At 41.9% G+C, this 16371-nt stretch overlaps 1 protein-coding gene across 2 annotated transcripts in view; it reads left to right on the top strand.

Moving 5' to 3' along the window:
* The window catches only part of UNC5C (unc-5 netrin receptor C), a 530679-nt gene that overhangs the window by 349728 nt on the left and 164580 nt on the right, over nt 1-16371 (top strand). The window lies entirely within an intron of this gene.

The raw sequence follows: 16371 nt of genomic DNA, 5'->3' as shown, positions 1-16371 counted from the left end.
CCCTCCCTGAAATTACGAGTGATCTTTGTTTCAGGGGCTGGGCTAGTCTCTTCTCTGTCACTGTGTGATGTGTATATATACAACTGGCAGTAGAGAACATGAATACCCAGCTTGTAGAGATCAGTGTCGCCCCCTCAAGTGACATCACGTGCACACAGGATATTTGTAATAATCATTATAGGACATCAATTGTTATTAATAAATCAGACTTCATTTATAAAAAATGAGGACAAAATATGAATGAAATTGGACAATTTTCAATCATGATTTCAATCTGTGTCTTCATATATCATCAAGCTGGAAAAGGGAGGGGGATTACAATTCTTCAGTGGTACAACAAACATAATTCCTGAATCTCTTGAGGTTGTTGACGTGACATCACATCTTAGCATTATTAAAGGAGGTAGGGCAGTATTGTGGTGCAGGTTTCACTGCACGTGCGCCATACTAACTAGCTACACAATTGCCATGCAGTTGAAGATCAGATTTTCAGCTTTCATTTGAGGGTATCCACATTAAAATTGGATGAAGGGTTTAGGAGTTTCAGCTTCTTAACATGTGCCACCCTGTTTTTAAAGGGACCAAAAGTAATTGGACAGATTCAATAATTTTAAATAAAATGTTCATTTTTAGTACTTGGTTGAAAACCCTTTGTTGGCAATGACTGCCGGAAGTCTTGAACTCATGGACATCACCAGACGCTGTGTTTCCTACTTTTTGATGCTCTGCCAGGCCTTCACTGCGGTGGTTTTCAGTTGCTGTTTGTTTGTGGGCCTATCTGTCTGAAGTTTAGTCTTTAACAAGTGAAATGCATGCTCAATTGGGTTGAGATCAGGTGACTGACTTGGCCATTCAAGAATATTCCACTTCTTTGCTTTAATAAACTCCTGGGTTACTTTGGCTTTATGTTTTGGGTCATTGTCCATCTGTAGTATGAAACGACGACCAATCAGTTTTGCTGCATTTTGCTGGATCTGAGCACACAGTATGGCTCTGAATACCTTAGAATTCATTCGGCTGCTTCTGTCCTGTGTCACATCATCAATAAAAACTAGTGACCCAGTGCCACTGGCAGCCATGCATGCCCAAGCCATCACACTGCCTCCGCCGTGTTTTACAGATGATGTGGCATGCTTTGGATCATGAGCTGTACCACACCTTCCCCATACTTTTCTCTGTCCATCATTCTGGCCTTTAAGCATTGATGAGTTCACCAGTGCTTTCTTTCTTTCTCAGGATGTACCAAACTGTAGATTTTGCCACTCCTAATATTGTAGCAATTTCTCGGATGGGTTTTTTCTGTTTTCACAGCTTAAGGATGGCTTGCTTCACCTGCATGGAGAGCTCCTTTGACCGCATGTTTACTTCACAGCAAAACCCTCCAAATGCAAGCACCACACCTCAAATCAACTCCAGACCTTTTATCTGCTTAATTGAGAGTGTAATAAGAAGGGATTGCCCACACCTGTCCATGAAATAGCCTTGGAGTCAATTGTTCAATTACTTTTGGTCCCTTTAAAAACAGGGTGGCACATGTTAAGGAGCTGAAACTCCTAAACCCTTCATCCAATTTTAATGTGGATACCCTCAAATGAAAGCTGAAAGTCTGAACTTCAACTGCAACTGAATTGTTTTGTTTAAAATTCATTGTGCTAATGTCTATAACCAAAATTAGAAAAATGTTGTCTCTGTCCAAATATATATGGCCAACAAGATGAAAGTAGACGGCACTGTCTGAATCGCTGAGATTTCCAAAAATTATTCTCACAGGTGTTTTTCAATAATATTATTATTATCATTATCAGCCATGCTGCATGATCACGGGTACTCTTCAAGAAAAGCAATATAATGTGCTTCTGTTTATGAAGAAAAGAAGAAGGCACTCACCGATCTAAAATTTCCAACTCTTTATTGTGAAATCTTAATTTAAAATTCATGGCCGGGAGAGTGAGGAATGGAGCTGTTGTGAGCAGGGACAGATGATGGCCGTTTTGCTCTGTGCTTGCGCTTCTTGCGCTTGACTGACCTATAGAAGCGCAAGCACAGTGCGAAACGGCCGTCGTCTGTCCCTGCTCAAAACAGCTCCGTTCCTCACTCTCCCGGCCATGAATTTGAAATGAAGATTTCACAATAAAGAGTTGGAAGTTTTAGATCAGTGAGTGCCTTCTTCTTTTCTTCATAAACAGAAGCCAAATATATATGGACCTAACTGTATACTGTAACTAGTATTTAGGCAATGACAGATCATAATGAGTACTTGATCTCTTTCCAATAAAATACGTTTTTGAGAAACTACTTTCTATTCAACTTGCTTGAATCATACAGAGCAACATCTGGATTCCTGCTAAAAAACATTATTGACGTATTTCTAAGAAAAGAAGAAGTGATTCATTGCTTTTGCTAAATCCCATATACTAAAAAGTGTAGATGAGCTTAGCTATGGACCCATTTACAGCCCTTTTCCCACTAGATTGCATTCAATGATGCAGAAGGCTTGTGCTTGTATTTTCTATGGGTGCAAGTTACATGGCTGCTACAATTTGATATGTCAAAACAATATAATTAGAGGAAAAGTTTGACGTTTTAGGCCCCTAGTGAAAACATGAAGCCCATGGTCTCACAAGTGGCTAGTTTATTTTCTTCAATGTATGAATATATTAATATGTATGGGATCTTTATACAATTTTAAAAAAAAATCAACCCCATTATGACCTTGGTCATATAGGTATGTCCAAGATTGTGTCCCTGCATTTCATGCGGGCTCCGGTGTTGAGCACATGACAGCTGAAGCACTGCTGTGTGTTGCACAGGCAATCGGATGATCGCAGTTTCAAGTCTCCTAAGGAGAGTAATAAAGCCATCATTACATCAAAGCATTGTATCTACCCCAAAATGCTGTTAATAAAAACATAAGCTTGGTGCGCAAACAATAAGCCCTCACCCAGCCTCAGATTGCAAAAAATGGAGACGTTAGGGGTCGCAGAAAATAACGATATAAGCAATTCTTTTTTTCTTAAAAATTTGGGATTTTTTTTTCACCACTTAGATAAAAAAAAGAGTCCATATCGATTTGGTATTTTCGTACTTGTACTGACCTGGGGAATCATATTGCAAGGTCAGTTTTACCATTTAATGAACATGGTAAATGAAAATCCCAAAAATTGTGGAATTTCACTTTTCTTTGCAATTTCACCACACTTGGAAAGCTATATGGCAAAATCAATGGTGTCTCACAAAAAAACAAGCTCTCATACGGCCATATCAACAGAAAAATAAAGCTATGGCTATGGGAAGGGGTTGAAAAACTAAAGCTCCAAAATAGAAAATCACAATGTGGTGTAGGGGTTAAAATGAAATTAGTTCCTTATGTTTAGATAATATTAGATTGCTGCTAGAAAATAGTACAGAATCCTGAAGAGATGAACTGGAATACAAGCAGGTGTGCATGTTCACACTGGCCACTAACAGACAAATGCCAAGATTAAAACAAAATAAGCAAATATCCCGCAGTAAATAAATAAATAGCAATAGTGTATGAGAATAATATATTAATATATTAGTTAACAATTTTGATTAAAAAAAAATTAAAAGCCATCCCACAGTATCAAGGTGACCCTGTTCAGGATGGTCCTAACCTCTAGTATTAAAACCTTACCATATGTCAACTGACTAATGGACACCCAGTCATATGAATGTAATGTCCATCCCAAGGAAAAGTGAGGCCTAATATAATTATAAGTATAATATGCATTACATATTGTGCTGCAGTTTGACTTTATTCATTTTTCCCCAAGTTATGAAACATTTACAAACGTTTAGGTACCTGTTTGAAAAACAGCATCTAGTGCACCGGATGTAAGAGGCATGCATTGCAGAACGATCAATTGCTTTTTTTTTCTCCACATTTTCTTTGCATTGGCTTTTTATCATATCTATACCTGAGTACTACTGAATTAGGAAGTAGATGAAAGCAGAAACTGATTGGATTTTTGCATGGAAAGAAAGTGGAAAACATTTTACCATGCATAAACATGGTGATTTACCTAAGCTGTAAAACTCTACGGCCAGAATAAACTGCTGGCTGAACAGTTTTATTGTGTAATAGACTCAGCTTGTTTTTTTGGAGCTTGGCATTTCACCAATAAACACTTAAACATATGGTTACACAAGGTCACAGTGTGTATCAGCGGCACAGTGGCTACGATTCCTTGCCCGCAGTGAGGGGCCTTTAATCCATAATGATAGCTGTGTACAGTTTGCATGTTGTTCCCTGATCAAAATACATAAATTAAAGGAGATTGGAATTTATTTTATTGGCTGTAACTGTCCATGTTAGTTGAGTTAAAATAATTTCCTAGTTGATTGTGATTTACATTTTCTATCTTTTATGCTGGTTATGATGTTTTTAGCATGTTTAACCCCTTAACGACCGCCGATACGCCTTTTAACGGCGGCCGCTAAGGGTACTTAAACCACAGCGCCGTTAATTAACGGCGCTGTGGAAAAAGTGAATAGCGCCCCCCAGAGTCGGATTTTCTCTGGGGTCTCGGTCGCCGAGGGTAGCCGAGACCCCAGAGAACATGATTCGGGGGGTTTTTACCGACCCCCGAGTTGCGATCGCCGGTAATTAACCGTTTACCGGCGGTCGCAACAAAAAAAAAACAAACGCGATTTGCCGTTTAATTTCTCTGTCCTCTGATGTGATCGCACATCGGAGGACAGAGAAATGTGGTCCCCGATGGCCCCCAATAGCCCCCCAATACTTACCTACCTCCCCCGGTGCTCCTCGTGTCTCCCCATGGGCGCCGCCATCTTTTTTCCGGGAAAAAATGGCGGGCGCACGCGCAGTGCGCCCGCCGCCCGGCACCCGGATGTTCTTTGGGGTCTCGGCTGCCAGGGGTAGCCGAGACCCCAAAGAACATGATCGGGGTCGGTTTGCACCGACCCCTGCTTTGCGATCGCCGGTAATTAACAGTTTACCGGCGACCGCAAAAAAAAAAAAAAAAAAAAGCGATCAGATATTTCTCTGTCCTCTGATGTGATCGCACATCAGAGGACAGAGAAATAGGGGGATTCGGGGACCCTATCATACTCACCCGGGGTCCCTGGGTCCTCTTCTGTCTTCTCCTGCCAGCCGGCTTTTTCATCATGGCGGGCGCATGCGCAGTGCGCCCGCCATCTGCTGCCATCTGCCGGCCGGCAGGAGGAGACAAGTTGGGGCTAAAATTAGGGTTAGGGTTAGGGTTAGGGTTAGAGTTAGGGTTAGGGTTAGGGTTAGAGTTAGGGTTAGGGTTAGGGTTAGAGTTAGGGTTAGGGTTAGAGTTAGGGTTAGGGTTAGGGTTAGAGTTAGGGTTAGGGTTAGAGTTAGGGTTAGGGTTGGGGCTAAATTTAGGGTTAGGGTTAGGGCTAGGGTTAGGGTTAGGCTACTTTCACACTAGCGTTTTTTGGCTTCCGTCGCAATGCGTCGTTGGAGAAAAAACGCATCCTGCAAAAGTGCTTGCAGGATGCGTTTTTTCTCCATTGGCTTGCATTAGCGACGCATTGCGACGGATTGCCACATGTCGCATCCATCGTGCGACGGATGCGTCGTGCTTCGGCGGACCGTCGACACAAAAAAAACTACATGTAACTTTTTTGTGCGACGTGTCCGCCATTTCCGACCACGCATGCGTGGCCGGAACTCCGCCCCCGCCTCCCCGCACCTCACAATGGGGCAGCGGATGCGTTGAAAAAACAGCATCCGCTGCACCCGTTGTGCGGCGCTTACAACGCTAGCCTCGGTACATCGGCCCGACACACTGCGATGGGCCGAGTACGACGCTAGTGTGAAAGTAGCCTTAGGCTTCTTTCACACTTGCGTCGGTACGGGGCGGTCGCAATGCGTCGGCCCGATGTACCGACGCACGTTGTGAAAATTGTGCACAACGTGGGCAGCGGATGCAGTTTTTCAACGTATCCGCTGCCCAGTCTATGTCCTGGGGAGGAGGGGGCAGAGTTACGGCCACGCATCCGCGGAAATGGCGGACGCGACGTACAAAAAAAAGGTTACATTGAACTTTTTTTGTGACGACGGGGGCTAAAGTTATGGTTAGGGTTGGGGCTAAAGTTAGGGTTGGGGCTAAAGTTAGGGTTAGAGTTGGGATTAGGGTTAAGGTTTGGATTAGGGTTGGGATTAGTGTTACGTTTGGGATTAGGGTTGGGATTAGGGTTAGGGTTGGGATTAGGGTTAGGGGTGTGTTGGATTTAGGGTTTTGATTAGGGTTATGGTTAGGGTTGAGATTAGGGCTGTTTTGGGGTTAGGGTTGTGATTATCGTTAGGGTTGTGATTAGGATTATGGATCAGGTTGAGATTAGGGTTAGGGCTGTGTTGGGGTTAGGGTTGGAGTTAGAATTGGGGGGTTTCCACTGTTTAGGTACATCAGGGGGTCTCCAAACACGACAGACAATTTTGCGCTAAAAAAGTCAAATGGTACTCCCTCCCTTCTGAGCTCTGCCGTGCGCCCAAACAGTGGTTTACCCCCACATATGGGGCATCAGCGTACTCGGGATAAATTGGACAACAACTTTTGGGGTCCAATTTCTCCTGTTACCCTTGTAAAAATAAAAACTTGGGGGCTAAAAATCTTTTTTGTTGGAAAAAAATATATTTTTTTATTTTCACTACTCTGCATTATAAATTTCTGTGAAGCACTTGAGCTTTCAAAGTTCTCACCACATATCTAGATAAGTTCCTTAGGGGGTCTAGTTTCCAAAATTTGGTCACTTGTGGGGGTTTCTACTGTTTAGGTACATTAGGGGTCTGCAAACGCAACATAACGCCCGCAGACAATTCTATCAAAGTCTGCATTCCAAAATGGCGCTCCTTCCCTTCCGAGCTCTGCCGTGCGCCCAAACAGTGGTTTACCCCCACATATGGGGTACCAGCATACTCAGGACAAATTGGACAACAACTTTTGGGGTCCAATTTCTCTTGTTACCCTTGTGAAAATAAAAATTTGGGGGCTAAAAAAATCTTTTTTGTGGGAAAAAAAATATTTTTTATTTTCACTACTCTGCATTATAAACTTCTGTGAAGCACTTGGGCATTCAAAGTTCTCACCACATATCTAGATAAGTTCCTTGGGGGGTCTATTTTCCAAAATGCGGTCACTTGTTGGGGGTTTCTACTGTTTAGGTACATTAGTGGTCTGCAAACGCAACATAACGCCCGCAGACAATTCTATCAAAGTCTGCATTCCAAAATGGCGCTCCTTCCCTTCCGAGCTCTGCCGTGCGCCCAAACAGTGGTTTACCCCCACATATGGGGTACCAGCATACTCAGGACAAATTGGACAACAACTTTTGGGGTCCAATTTCTCTTGTTACCCTTGTGAAAATAAAAACTTGGGGGCTAAAAATCTTTATTGTTAAAAAATATATATTTTTTATTTTCACGACTCTGCATTATAAACTTCTGTGATGCACTTGGGCATTCAAAGTTCTCACTACACATCTAGATAAGTTCCATGGGGGGTCTAGTTTCCAAAATGGGGTCACTTTTGGGGGGTTTCTGCTGTTTAGGCACATCAGGGGCTCTCCAAACGCGACATGGCGTCCGATCTCAATTCCAGTCAATTTTGCATTGAAAAGTCAAATGGCACTCCTTTGCTTCCGAGCTCAGCCATGCGCCCAAACAGTGGTTTACCCCCACATATGGGGTGTCGGCGTACTCAAGACAAATTGTACAACAGCTTCTGGGGTCCATTTTCTCCTGTTACCCTTGGTAAAATAAAAATTTGGAGGCAAAAAGATCATTTTTGTAGAAAAAATTCGATTTTTTTATTTTCCCGGCTCTACGTTATAAACTTCTATGAAGCACCTGGGGGTTTAAAGTGCTCACCACACATCTAGATAAGTTCCTTAAGGGGTCTAGTTTCCAAAATGGTGTCATATGTGGGGGGTCTCTACTGTTTAGGCACATCAGCGGCTCTCCAAACGTGACATGGCGTCCGATCTCAATTCCAGCCAATTCTACATTGAAAAAGTAAAACGACACTCCTTCTCTTCCAAGCTCTGCGGTGCGCCCAAACAGTGGTTTACCCCCATATATGGGGTATCGACATACTCAGGAGAAATTGTACAACAACTTTTGTGGTCTAATTTCTCCTGTTACCCTTGTTAAAATAAAAATTTGGGGGCAAAAAGATTATTTTTGTAGAAAAAATTAGATTTTTTATTTTCACGGCTCTACGTTATAAACTTCTGTGAAGCACTTGGGGGTTCAAAGTGCTCACCACACATCTAGATAAGTTCCTTAAGGGGTCTAGTTTCCAAAATGGTGTCACTTGTGGGGGGTTTCCTCTGTTTAGGCACATTAGGGGCTCTCCAAACGCGACATGGCGTCCGATCTCAATTCCAGCCAATTCTGCATTGAAACAGTCAAACGGTGCTCCTTCACTTCCAAGCTCTGCGGTGCGCCCAAACAGTGGTTTACCTCCACATATGGGGTATCGGCGTACTCAGGAAAAATTGCACAACAAAATTTGTGGTTAAATTTCTGTTTTTACACTTGTGAAAATTAAAAAAAATGGTTCTGAAGTAAAATGTTTGCAAAAAAAAGTAAAATGTTCATTTTTTTCTTCCACATTGTTTTAGTTCCTGTGAAGTACGTAAAGGGTTAATAAACTTCTTGAATGTGGTTTTGAGCAGCTTGAGGGGTGCAGTTTTTAGAATGGTGTCACACTTGGTTATTTTCTATCATATAGACCCCTCAAAATCACTTCAAAGGTGATGTGGTCCCTAAAAAAAACATGGTGTTGTAAAAATGAGAAATTGCTGGTCAACTTTTAACCCTTATAACTCCCTAACAAAAAAAAAATTGTTTCCAAAATTGTGCTGATGTAAAGTAGACATGTGAGAAATGTTATTTATTAACTATTTTTTGTGACATATCTCTCTGATTTAAGGGCATAAAAATACAAAGTTTGAAAATTGCAAAATTTTAAAAATTTTCGCCATATTTCCATTTTTTTCATAAATAATCGCAAGTAATATCGAAGAAATGTTACCACTAACTTGAAGTACAACATGTCACGAAAAAACAGTCTCAGAATCAGCAGGATCCGATAAAGCGTTCCAGAGTTATAACCTCATAAAGTGACACTGGTCAGAATTGTAAAAATTGGCTCGGTCATTAAGTACCAAATTGGCTCTGTCACTAAGGGGTTAATTACCTCTCCTGACCAGCTTCTCTCAAATGTAAACTTTGTATACGTTGCTCAGTCATGCTCTATTTCAATGCTCCACCAGCTATTGCTCTCCAGCTTTCGCAAAACTACATCTCTCATCATGCTCTGATAGTCAGCAATGAACTGTAAGGGAATGATAGGAATTGTAGTTTTGCAACATCTGGAGGAGCTCAGGTTGCAGAACACTCCTTCATACTATGAGGGGTCTGAGTGAGCCATACACAGGCTGAAAACAAAACATAAGTTATAAAAAGTGCTATTATAATCAATTATACAGTTATCTTATATCATTTAAATGATCGCTTAAAGTGAACCTGTCAGCAGGATTTTGCTAAGTAAACTACAGACATTGTTATGTTGTCGCTGTTATGCTGATTAAAATGATACCTGGGGTGCAGAAATGTGTCTTGTAGTTCTTGTGTAATCAGTGTTATTAGTTCTCAGTTAATGATATGCCCATGTTCCGGGGCAGGACTGTAGGCAGAGTCTTATCTTCCTGCTCTAAGCCAGAGAAACCAAGGAGAGACCTGCCCACAGGCCGCCCCAAAGCACGTAACGTTGGTGTGTCTGCTAATCTTTTCTCACTCAATCCAGCACTCAACTTCTGCTATAGGCTATAAGTGAGCGTAAATTACACCCCCAATACAGTCTACACAAGACGGATACACAACACACTGCCACCAATCACACAGGGTGATGAGTCCTCGAAATATGGATGGACTGAATTGGACTATTTACAAATTGCTGTTTGGAACTGGACCCTCGGCTAATTTTGGGTCAGGGCCTTGCATTTCAAATATCCTGTGTTTCTTGCTACCCCCTCAATACAGCACATAGGAAATATTCAGCTTGGCGATAATCACCATCTGCCCCCAATTTGAAGCTTGGCCCACTAGATGAGGTGTCACGATTGACACTTCTCAGTATTCTTCCATGAGACCCCCTATGGTTCTGTGTCCCTGCAATAAGAGTTGGCAGACATTATGTCCTTTGCATAGTGACAGTCAGGTGGTTCAGACTTAATTAGTTATTTAACTGATGCTATAATTTTCCTTACATAGATGTATATAGATGAAGAGATTATGCAATTATGTACCTCTAAACATGATCAATCGTATAGTAAATAGTTACGCAAACCACACATTAGATGACTGCGCCCCAACGTGTGTTTTGCACATTGCTTTCTCAAGGGAATGCAGAGCAATTTCGCAATTTATATGTTATTACAAAATCCTCTCCGTTCTCAAGAACATAGGGATTTTAAAATCTATTGTTTACCTCTCGCTTCCTAGGTTACCTGCCAACACTGCAGTCTATTAGGAGTGGCCTGTCTCCTAGGCGAGAAGCACAAAGCTTACAAGCCCTATAGCTTACAAGCTGCTGTAACACTGACCGGATCATTGCTTCTGCTTGCAGCATCGGAGAGCCGACATTTCGGGCCAGCGGTGCAACCATGCTGCAAGTCTGAGCTACTCAATGAAATCAAGAGCATACTCCTTCTACTACACCTGCAAGCAGCAAATGCTTGAAGATAAATGCCCAATAAAATAAACGCCAAAAAAGAAAACAATTCTAATCCTGATCAGCCCTTTCAATTAACTCTGTGTTACATGGATCATTTTTTTAGGTCATGGACATGAGGAATGAAACTAAATAGTAACCTTAATAGAATAGTGAGTGATATACAATATCCCATTAAGCTCATATCACGGTTTATCAAGTGATTTATATGAATAAAACTAGAATGCAATTAGTTACTGGAAGCATGCTGGAATCTGTGCCGGTCCGAGCATGTGCAGTACACACTACTTATATCCATTCTCTCTTGTTCAAATGCATTTTTCTCCTGGTGAAAAATGTTTTTTTTTGTTGCATTTTCAATATACAAATTCTTCCTAATCCTATTTTATATTTTAATATGAAAAGTGCTATTATTTGAGATATATAATTATCTTTTTGTTTTTGGAATTACAGAGAAAATACTTTACTTACCGTATTCAATCCAGAGTAGATATCTTCTTTTACAAGAGCTTAAAGAACATCATTTTTGTGGCTTTCCTTCTTTTGTCTGAATTCATAATGCCCTCATTTGCATTGCTATTGTCCAGCCTCACTGGTATCTCCTCTACAATGTCCCTTTGTAAAATACTTGTCTGTAGAGCAGAATTTAATACATGAAAACAAGTCTCATTGACGCAAAGCCGCTGCTGTAATAAAAGACAACTCACACAGTTTTTCTATCAAGTCATTCACTATTTCCTTTCAACAGAAAACTCAGATGTATTACAGTAGAGTAAAAAGATGCACAGGACCCTGGTCCATCAGCCGCATCAGTAGTTGCTTAGAAAGTGTGAAAATTAGGTAAATACAACCTCAGATGAACAACAGCATGAACTACACAAAAATTAGGACAAAATTCAATAGCTGTGTTTGTGAGAGATTAAGTACACCCTTACTTACTGACTCTATAGCAATTAAGACGGTATGTAGCAGCAGGTGCTGGTAATCAAATGCCCTTGATTAATTGGTCATCAGTAAGTGTGACCAGTTGACCACCTCTATAAATGAAGAAGATTTCGCAGTTTTCCACTCTAATGCATTCAGATCTGTATTAACACAATGCCAAGGAAGATATAAAGGGTGGGGGTGGCATTTATATGGATACACCTAAATAAAATGGGAATGGTTGGTGATATCAACTTCCTGTTTGTGGCACATTAGTATATGGGAGGGGAAAAACTTTTCAAGATGGGTGATGACCATGGTGGCCATTTTGAAGTCAGCCATTTTGGATCCAACTTTATTTTTTCAATGAGAAGAGGGTCATGTGACACATCAAACTAATTGAGAATTTCACAAGAAAAATAATGGTGTGCTTGTTTTTAACGTAGCTTTATTTTTTCATGAGTTATTTACAAGTTTATGACCACTTATAAAATGTGTTCGAAGTGCTGCTCATTGTGTTGGATTGTCAATGAAACCCTCTTCTCTCACTCTTGACACACTGATAGCAACACCGCAGAAGAAATGCTAGCACAGGCTTCCAGTATCCATTGTTTCAGATGCTGCACATCTCATATCTTCACAGCATAGACAATTGCCATCAGATGACCCCAAAGATAAAAGTCTAAGTGGTCAGATCGGGAGACCTCGGTGGCCATTCAACTGGCCCACGATGATAATCCAGTTTGCAGGAAACTGTTCATGTAGGAATGCTCAGACCTGACACCCATAATGTGGGAGAAGAGGGTTGCATTGACAATCAAACACAATGGGCAGCACTTTGAACACAATTTATAAGTGGTCATAAACTTGTAAATAACTGATGAAAGAATAAAGTTACATTAAAATCAATTGTTTTTCATGTGAAATTCTAAATAACTTTGATGTGTCACATGACCCTCTTCCCATTGAAAAAAATAAAGTTGGATCCAAAATGGCTGACTTCAAAATGGCCACCATGGTCACCACCCATCTTTAAAAGTAGCCTGACATGACTTATTAGTTACAAACCCATGCTGACTCTGTTTAATCACTCTTATCCAGGTACTTACATACATGTTGTTTAATAATTTGTTCAAGGATTTTTCCTGGTATAGACGTCAGACTCACCGGCCTATAGTTCCCTGGGTTCACCTTCTTCCCCTTTTGAAGATAGGAACAATATTTGCTTTTCTCCAGTCTTCTGGGACTTATCCTGTTCTCCAAGAATTTTCAAAGATTATGGAGAGTGGTTAAAAGTTTCTTCTGCTATCTCCTTCAGTGGGGAACGGCAAATTTTGTCTAAGGAGGTAGATGATGATGAGACACTGTTGTCGTCAAATCAGGTTGTTGTTAAGTCACCAGGCCAGGAGGATCACGGTGTGGCGGTGGAAGAGAAGATGGTGGATGATGTAGTTACTGACCCAACTTGTGAAGCTGGCATGCAGAGCAAGGCCAGCAGAGCTGACAGGGAGGGATTGGCAGCACTGAAATCAGCAGGAAGGGGCAGAAGGTTGACCAGAGGTAGAACTGTTCCGCTGAGCATTGACACAGTATAATTTCTCCATTAAAGAGTTAGGTGTTCCCCAGTCTTGGACTTTTAAAAAAAAGTGTTCTGAGACCAAAAATTGGTCATTTGACACCTGTTCCATGCAATGATCAGCAGGGTCCTGACCACTAAGAGCCTAACCACCACTGGTATGACAGGGCACATGTCATCTAAGCACCCTACTCTGTGGAATGAATGCCTGGGTCCACAAATGGTGCCAGCAGGTGACACTACTGCCTCTTCCCCTGTGCTATGGTGCTTCCCAATCCCCTGTCCATGACACTGGTGCAGATGGCTCCCATCCTGCACCTGTCCTTTAACATTCTAGGGCCCAATAATCATGGGCTACCAAAACCTTGTCCAAGCATGGCTGTTCCAACCCCGGCCATGGAACGCAAAAGAAAGTTCCCAGCCACCCACCCATGGGCCAAAATTCTAAACGCTTGTGCACGTATTGGTCATTCAGTGTACAATCCCAGTAGCTACATTGGTAAGGGAATGGGTTATGTTCCTGGACATGTGCTGATACAAGGCAGGAACTCCACACTGGGAGAAAGAGTGGTGGCTGGGGACCGAGTACTGAGGGATGGCTGTCGCCATGAGTCTACGGAAATCCTCTGTGTCTAGAAGCTTAAACGATAACATTAACACTGCACATCTGCTCACCTTACTTCAATCAGTGTTTCCCTATCCTTCTCTCTTCCATCTGTGATTTGTTATCTCAGAGTACATTGTTCACATCAGCAGGAAGCTCTGCAGCACTGCCTCAATGAAATGGCAACAGGCTCTGCTGAAGCTAATTTGTCTAGGAAACAAACCAAACACTGCAGCAGAGATTTTGAAAGAAAAACAGACCAGACGGATCTGTGTCTCTCGATTCTGAACCTTCAACCAGGCATGGTCGTGTGTGACAATGGGCATAACCTGGTGGTGGCTGTGAAGCTTGGTAAGCTCACACATATACCATGCTTGGCCCACATGCTAAATTTTGTGGTTCAGCAGTTTCTGAAACCCTACCCAGATTTGCCAGAGGTTCTGGTCCAAGTACACCAAGTCAGAGCCCATTTCCACAAGTATTCTACAGCTGCCACCACTCTGGCAGTGCTGCAGCAGAGCACGCAATTGCCAGCTCACCGACTGGTATGCAACATACCCATGTGCTGGAACTTCACAAGGCACATGCTGGCAAGGCTTTGTAAGCAGCAGAGGCCAGTTGTGGAATACCAGGTCCAACAAGCCCATCAGCATTCTGGGCAGTCTCCACACATAACAACTGAATAATGAGCATTGATGTCTGACATTTCGGTGATTCTCCAAAACTTTGTGGATGCCACAAAGATGGTGAGAGGCAATGGTGCCATAGTGAGCCCAACGATCCCATTTATGTGCCTAAACAGTTACTGCTCACAATGAAAGCTGAAGCTTTACTTTCGGACTAGGTGGAGATGGAGGAAGACATGAGACAGGGAGATACTACGCAGCCCAGCCTCATCTAATCTGCTCAGCGTGGATTGGGTAACAATGAAGAGGTGAAGGCTGAGGAGGTGGAAAATTAGCTGGCTAGCACTACAGAGGCTTGTAACAACACAAGCCTCATCCAGTCTCTCCTATGTGAGCTGAGGAGGGGAATGAGAAGGAAGAGATGGAGGAGGAGGAGGAGATGCAGAGAAGTCATAATGGTGGAGTGAGAAGTGTTGGCTGTAGGGAGCTTGGCACACATGGCCAACTTTATGTACCGCTGCCTTTTCCATGACCGTCGCATTAAATTCATCTTGGCTAAAAATTGTACTGGTTGTTCACCCTGCTAGACCCACGCTACAAGAAGAACCTTGCATCTCTCCTTCCTGAGGTAGAGAAGTCTACTAAAATGGTGCCATACAAGAAGGCCAATGTGAAAAATATGCTCATCCAAGAAGAAGAGGAGAGAGAGACACACACAAGGTACAGCAGAGGCAGAGGTACACTGGTGCAATTTAATTATACCCTTCCAACATCTAGGCCCTGATGACTGGGTATTTTTGTCAAGTAGGGAAAAGATTTTAAAGATATTTAAACAATACCTGGCCGACAAAACTAGTGTACTCCTTAATTTCTCTGAGACATTCAGCTATTCAGTCTGAAAGCTGGACAAATGGCATGAGTTGTCCCTCTATGTCTTGGAGGTGTTGTGCTGACCTGCTGCTAGTGTCTTGTCTGAGCAGGTTTTTAGTGCCTCCAGGAGAGGTCATAACAGATAGGAGATTTAAACTGTCAGCAGAAAATGCTGACAGGCTCACTCTGATAAAAAAGAACAAAGTCTAGATTAGCCACTACTTTGCCACACCACCAGATGACTGCAGCACATAAAGTGTTTTTAATCTTCAATATTTTAATGAGGCCCACCAGTTGTTGCCTGCAAGGGTCTATGGATGACTGGATGACCCTACTTATATTTTTTTCCTGGCTTTGCATTTTGTGCAAAGCTTTTATGAGTATAGGAGTACATTACCTACACTTTCAAAATATTTTAATGAGGCCCTCCAGTTGTTACCATCCAGGGTCTATGGATGACGCTCCTTATAATTTTTCCTGGTTTTTCACTTTGTTCAAAGCCTTTATTAGTGTAGGAGTACATCAACTACACTTTCAAAATATTTGAATGAGGCCCACAAGTTGTTGCCTTCAAGGATCTATGGATGACGGTATTATCTTCCGTATATTTTTTCCTGGCTTTGCACTCTGTGTAAAGCCATTATGAGTGTAGAAGTGCCACAACTGCACTTTCTTATTTTGTTATGAGGCACTCCAGTTGGTGCCTTCAAGGGTGTATGGATGACCCTAATAATATTTTTTTTCTGGCTTTGCACTGTGTGCAGAGCTTTGATGAGTGTGGGAGTATCACGACTACACTTTGTTCACAATATTTGAATGAGGCACTACAGTTGGTGCTTTCAAGGCTGTATGAATAACTCTGCTTCTAATTTTTGGCAGGTTTTGCACTTAGTGAATAGCTTTTATGAGTCTAGAGTATCACTACATGACATTACATTTTAACAGAATGTGTATGAGGCCCTACGTTATGTCTCATATAGTGTGTATCTGAGTCCCTCTTGCATCACATTTTTGTCAGTTCTT

The sequence above is a fragment of the Ranitomeya variabilis genome, chromosome 1 (assembly GCF_051348905.1).
Source record: "Ranitomeya variabilis isolate aRanVar5 chromosome 1, aRanVar5.hap1, whole genome shotgun sequence".
In the NCBI taxonomy this organism is placed as follows: Eukaryota; Metazoa; Chordata; class Amphibia; order Anura; family Dendrobatidae; genus Ranitomeya; species Ranitomeya variabilis.
The sequence above is the reverse complement of the archived record's forward strand: the minus strand, read 5'-3'. Positions and strand labels throughout refer to the sequence as shown.